The 6696-nt window shown below is 42.4% G+C and overlaps 1 long non-coding RNA gene across 1 annotated transcript; it reads right to left on the reverse strand.

Moving 5' to 3' along the window:
• On the reverse strand, positions 387 to 3731 carry LOC110433416. Its single transcript, XR_002450836.1, has 3 exons — positions 3399 to 3731; positions 2422 to 2509; positions 387 to 628 (listed from the first exon to the last, which is right to left on the reverse strand). It is a non-coding gene; the product is annotated as an uncharacterized LOC110433416 (long non-coding RNA).

Here is a 6696-nt window from a genome sequence, read left to right on the forward strand (position 1 = left end):
ACCAGCCTCAATCTGATCCTGCAGATAGTTCTCCCGCTCAAGCGACTGGATCCTGTGCATCTCCCAAGCCCGGCGCCTCACTACAAGAAATGTGCCAACTTTTGACATTTGATATATGTCACAATACCTATAAAATATGTCATAGGTCATGATTTATGACACCAAGTTGACGACAAATCAAATGTCAAAAGATGAGCGTCTTTAATGACAACTTGTGACATTTAAGTGTTAATGTCATATCATTATGACACTGATTTTGAACGTCATAATCTTTATGACCTTTGCTTTTATGTCACAAGTTCTTTGATCTTACCAGGTGGTGAATTCCATATAGCCCAATATTTATTTGGACATCATTCAAGACCCACAGCTGTACAAACAATCCAAAATAACATGTGTGCCCAACAAATATTCCATTCATGACCAAATACACAAGTTAACAAGTCACACATCAACATCTTTGTTACATTCATCGCAAACACCTCACAAAGTTATCTTAGATAAAATAAACAGATGGATATTTCACATCCCTGTCTCACAAGTGACCTTTGTCACCAAACTAATAGTCCTAACGGACATTCTTGGTGTCAGGAGCAAATAACTTAAGTTGCTGAAATCTCTCCATGTCCTGCAAACGCACAACACATTAGAAACAGCCATCACTTGTTAAAATAAATAAAATTATCAATAAAGAATGTTACATGTGTACTGTTGGAAGAAATCAAGCAACAACAATCTTTTCCACTTTAACATATATTTGAGCATTTATAGGAAATACACTAATTCACATTGAACATTCTCACACCAAGAATAAAGTTCAAATATTTGCTCTAGCCAGTACTGAAAACTTAGTACATATTGACACAGTAACAACTACAAATGCAAATACTGTAATTGCTAAAAAGGGTAAAGCAAAGGATAGGTGACCTGAGTTGTTGCCAACAGCCTGCCAACTGCATCAACGTGACTGAACATATGCATTTGTAACTAAATTAACTAAACTCTACATTAGCATGCTAAGTGACATGATGCAGTAAAGTATTTTCTAGGCTGCTCACTTGGTATTCTTGTTGACAGCTTCAGTTGGCAAAGGGGAAGTCTAAGAGCGAGTACCAGCAGCAGCCTCAGATTATTAGTAGTTGATCATGTGCAGAGAAGCAAATGATGAGTTCCTAGACAGTTATTATTAGCCTCACATTGCTCTACTGTCTAGCATTTTAGTTGCTGGACAGAACATTGACAAATACTATGTTGTTATCACAGAGCCACTACTGAACATATTTTTTGATAACTCTGCTATTTATGCACGAAATAATATTTCAGAGTGAAGTTTCATATATGCTCTAAAATAAAAGTCAGGGGTTGTCATAAGTTAACAACCTAGAGCTGTTGTGAGGAAAGCTCTTAAATTTTTCTCATACCATCTTGTGAAAATCCTTGCATTAATCTTTATATACTCCTAATCTTATTTCTTTTTGAAATACTTTTAACACTAGGGTAGTGTTTTCGTGATAGATTTCTGTCAAGATTTTCTATTCACAAAATAGGTTATATTTCTTACTTTCATGATAGAAGTGTTCCATGGTGTAAGCACTTGGCCAGGCAGAGCAGATAAATAACTGCATATACAAAAGAGCCCATATTGATTCTTACAATTGATTGAATGCACTTGCTCACAACCTATATTGATGCAGAGAAATACTAAAACTATAAGAATCCATGCTATATATAATCGAGTAAAGCCATATGGATAGGAAATCATGCTCCTACTGCCCTAGACATCACATGCATGAACTACAAGAAATACAAAAGTAAAACAAAAAAACAAATTTGGTAGCATAAATGGAGAAGCTTTGGCCAGGACAGTTTCTTTCTCGTGTGGAAACAAAGATACAAAACTGTTCTATAAACCAATTAAAAGCTAAATCACTGCTGACATGCTACCTTCCATCTAATAAACCAAATAAAAGTTAAATCACTGCTGACATGCTACCTTCCATCTATAAAACCAAATAAACCAAAACACCTGCTGTTACTACCTTCCATCTAATAAACCAAAAACTCAGACGTATTAGGCCCATGCAGGTGTTTGGCAGCAGCTGGAGCATTGGTTTAGAGTTTCAGACAACAAAATTCAGAATCTATAGAACGATTGAAAAGCACCCTTCTATTGTGAAGCCAGTAATCTCCGAAACCAAACGAAAACTGGATAAAGTACTATCATCACTGGTAGAAAAATAAATGCCACAGTTCATCAAGAAAAAAAATTAGCAAGGCGTTCATATCATCACTGGTAGAAAAAATAAGCAATCAAAATAATTTTTCCTCAGTCACCATAATCACCGCACATTATCACCTTATTATGAACTTATTATATTGAACAAGCACACAATATTTGAGGTGTTGTTAAGGAGCACTTACATTTAATAGCTGCTAATTCTTAGTACCCACGACCTCGAGATATAACCAGAAAATGTGATACTCTCATCATATCTCATTGTTGCACAACCTGCGCATGGAAAAAAACACAGGTAGTGAAATTAGCCCCTTATAGGCAGAATGAAAAGAAGTAAAAAAGATAAGGCTTTGAGATGATGGCAAAGTTTGCAGCAGTGGATATGAAAACAGCTACCGTGTCATGTTCTACCTGAGATGCATAAACTATGGCATATCATCCAGTGATCCAGAAATTAGCAAATAGATATAAAAGAGCACAAACCACACCACATAGAAAAATACGATTTTTGCAGAAAGAGGCTTGCGTGCAGCAGATGATGTAGCCAAAGAAAAGGCGACAGCTGAATCTGAAGCAACCACCCCCAAATTCCATTCCGCTAGACATCAATCATTTTGGGTGTGCAAATACAAATGACGATATCCAGCAGACGATGTGGCCGGCATCGATTTTCTAAAATGGAAGGCAACAACCTGCAGGTAGCGCATCTGCCCTGATGCCATATGACAGGTGCTGCCTACCAGGGATGGGACAACCAACGATGTGCGGCCACATCAAGAGAGAGAAGCGCGGGGGACGGGATCGCCGCCGGCACCGTGACACTGCAGGGACCAGTCAGTACCGTGCGACATCGGGAGAGGGCGAGAGAGGCCTACGCATGGATCGATCCATGGATCGATGGCTGGGGAGAGCAGATTGAGCCGTGCACCTTGAGTGGCGCAAACCCTAGCAACGGGAAACAGGAGGCAGGGGTTGGGTTACCGGCGTAGGAGTTGGCGACGTCTATGATACTACGGTAGGAGGTGCCGAGGAGGATGTTGGGCGTCATGGGGAAGGTGCCGCCGGGAGTCGTCCGCCAGGGATGATCTAATCACCTATGCTCCCAACCAAAATTGATGAGAACTTGGCCCGAGGAGGAGGAGGAGTTGGCGCTTAGACTCACCCGGAACAGCAGCGGCGGAGCGAGCCCAAACTTTCGCCGGCGGAGGGAGGCGGAGAGGACGGACGAGCGAGGCACCTGGAGGCGGCGCTGTGCAGCAGAGTAGGCTATCACCGTGTCTGCGGAAGGAGGCATGATGGACAGCAGGCGGCGGGAATAAGAGAGAAGGAGCCACTGGGGGTAGGACGAGGCGGCCAGGATGCGGAGTCATGCTGCGGATGAGCAGATCGGTGACGGCTGCAGTAGGAAGCACCCTGTCGGGGATGGGAGGAGGAAGAAGAAGGTGGGGGAGGGAGTCGCTGTGGACATTTTGGCCGGGGCTACGGTGAGTGGATGTGGACGATTGCGTTTGATATCTTTTAGGCCTTGTTTAGTTTCCAAAATTTTTAGGAAAACGACACTGTAGCAATTTCATTTTTATTTGACAAACATTGTCCAATCATACAGTACGTAACTAGGCTTAAAAGATTCGTCTCGTGATTTACAGACAAACTGTGTAATTAGTTTTTATTTTCATCTATATTTAATGCTCCATGTATGTGCCGTAATATTCGATGTGACGGAGAATCTTGAAAATATTTTGGTTTTCGGGGTGAACTAAACAAGGCCTTAGTTGTAGAGATAATGGAAGTTCGGGCTCACATGCCACCTTGGAGAAAAACGTATTTAAAAATGATAAAAACAATTCTTGTTTCCAATGTGACTTTTCTACACGGCAAGGATCATCACCAATTGAATTGGATTTTGACTACCTCTAAGACATTTTCTATGACATGGAGTCATTTATGTCACTAAGATGAGATGGCTTCTAGAAAAACGTCATAAACTAGTTGATTCAGTGACATTTACATGAGATGTCTTGCCTTAAATGTCATAGGATGATACATTTCTTGTAGTGCCTGTTCTCCGACACGCGGAGCGCAGTATCCCTCTCTCGAGTGACCTGCACCAAGCGCTCCTGCACTGTCTCCCTCTCTCTAGCCAACTGACTCATCTGATCCTGCTTATGATCTCTCTCCCTGATGGCCTTCACGAACTGCCGCCTACGGTACTCCGCAATGCCTTCCCAGTCATTGCGGTCCTTCTGCGCTTGCTCTAGCAGTTTAGCTTGCTTGCGAAACTTGCGAGCACGCTTTTCAGCCTTCTGTTGCATCTCCTGAGCCTGGCGAACAGCTACCATCACCTGTGCATAGGTATCCTCTCGCTGATTGAAAAGCTTGAGCACAGCTATCATAGCACTCATAGCAGGACTGGAACTCTCAGCTCGCTCTCCACGACCACGGACCAACGCACAACCCTCAGCCTGCTTCCACTCCGCTGCTGTTGGGTTAGCACAAGGAATGGAGGCCGTTGGTCCTCCTGTCAGCTCATCACCAAACTTCTGACAGATGTTGAGCAGCATCGCATGGGCTGCAACCTGAGCTGCTTCCCATGGAGTCTGCCCATCGGAGTTGCAGGTCCACCCTGTCCATGCAGGCTTGCCCCCATGTGGTGGGACAACTCCCTACACAGCAAACCACTGCAACTCTCCTGTCATGTCCACCTCCCACCAGGAATAGTATACCCTACAGACTGCAGCACCCTCCAGAGCAGAGTATGAGTGCCAAACTCGCTCAAGAAGGTGTCACTGGGAGAGGTGAAGCGGGCACGTCCATCTGTGGAAAGGAATAACCATGGGTACAAGAGGATTAGTTTAAGCACAATTATTTAATTAAAGGGACGACATTGTAATGGAAGGAGTAGTTTAAGCACAATTATTTAATTAAAGGGACTACCACTCTGCTAGGGAGGTCAGGAATTTTAACTCACCTGCCTTTGGTCTTACGCCAATGGTCCCCCGCACACCGCACTTCCTCCGGTAGTGCGCACTTTATACTTGCCGGTCTTCCGGCCTGAGTCATACTACTAGGCTTCGCGGTCGGAACGAGTTATCCGGCCAACTAAGTGTTAGGCATGCGTTCAACATGACAAGAGGACGTACAACGATCGGTCCTTAGCTGCCACAGACGGAGTTACTACAACCTTGCAAAACTCCGCCCGACTTTAAGTCATTTTAATCAGGTTTCAACCACGATAGCACATATAGACAATTATGATCCGACACAACCCTATCTCGCGCAGGTGACAGGATATCACCCGACTTCTACCGGTTAAAGCATGACTAAGCCGCTACTCGATCCTAACTCTATGACCAGGTAAAGGTAAGATATCTGGACAAGGATTGAGTAACATGCAACAAAGATTTCATCACAACTCCTCTACGTAAATGCATCAATAGATATAACATATTCAAGTAAGCTTTCGAAATTAAAGGGGAGACTTAAGATGCTCCGGGGCTTGCCTTTTACGAACGATGCAGGCTCGTGATTCGGGCACTCAACTTCCTCTTCGGGCTCCTCGTGTTCGGCTTGCTGGACCTCCACCTCCGAGCTGATCTCTTGGCCTTCGTGGACCACCTGGAGGTCGAATGCAGTCGTTGCTTCCGGTGCACCTATTGCCCGCATAGTGAATCAGAAATGTGTGCATACTAGATGAGGATGAATGCTTGCCAATGCAATTAGAACTTTACTGGACACTCATTTACTGAGTAAACTTCTAAGATAAACTCACAAAGGATAACCAATTAACTTAACAAAACTTAGCAAGTCGAACTATAAACAGCAAGCATCACATAACAGAACAGCTCAGTAAACAGGTCATAACTATTGCTATAAAGATCCAATAAACATAAATGAGGACAATATGGAAAGCTTATGAAATTGTTTACATTTCATCTTTAAACATTATAGCAAGATTCATAATTTAAACAAGTCATTTAAACAAAGTTCCAGATTCTGTCCCAGAAAAACAGAGAACATCTATTTCTGGAACCCAACTTGGAACAGCCATAACTTTCAAACTATTGGACCAAATGATCCCAAAATTAAACCACAGCTAGTTCACAAAGTTTACAACAACGTTGATTTAGACAAGTCTTCCAGAAAACCAAGTTATCAACAAGTAAAGGTTATATTACTCTCTTGCTGTCCAGACAGCTCTTAACCCTCTATTTAATTATTTGATGACATAGCCAAAACATATCTAGTACTAACCAAATGACTTACAAGCACAAGCATATCATAAGACAACCAGAACATCATATGTTAACCCCCTAACATTTAGTAACAAGGCATTTATCAATTTAATCTTATAAAAGATCATAACTACAAGATACTAGCAAGAGTACTCAGAAAAATCTACAAAATTTACAGAAGCATAAGTATAGCATCTGGACATCACCATAAAATTTTCAGAGCAAATG

Source organism: Sorghum bicolor, chromosome 3 (assembly GCF_000003195.3).
Source record: "Sorghum bicolor cultivar BTx623 chromosome 3, Sorghum_bicolor_NCBIv3, whole genome shotgun sequence".
NCBI classification, from domain to species: domain Eukaryota; kingdom Viridiplantae; phylum Streptophyta; class Magnoliopsida; order Poales; family Poaceae; genus Sorghum; species Sorghum bicolor.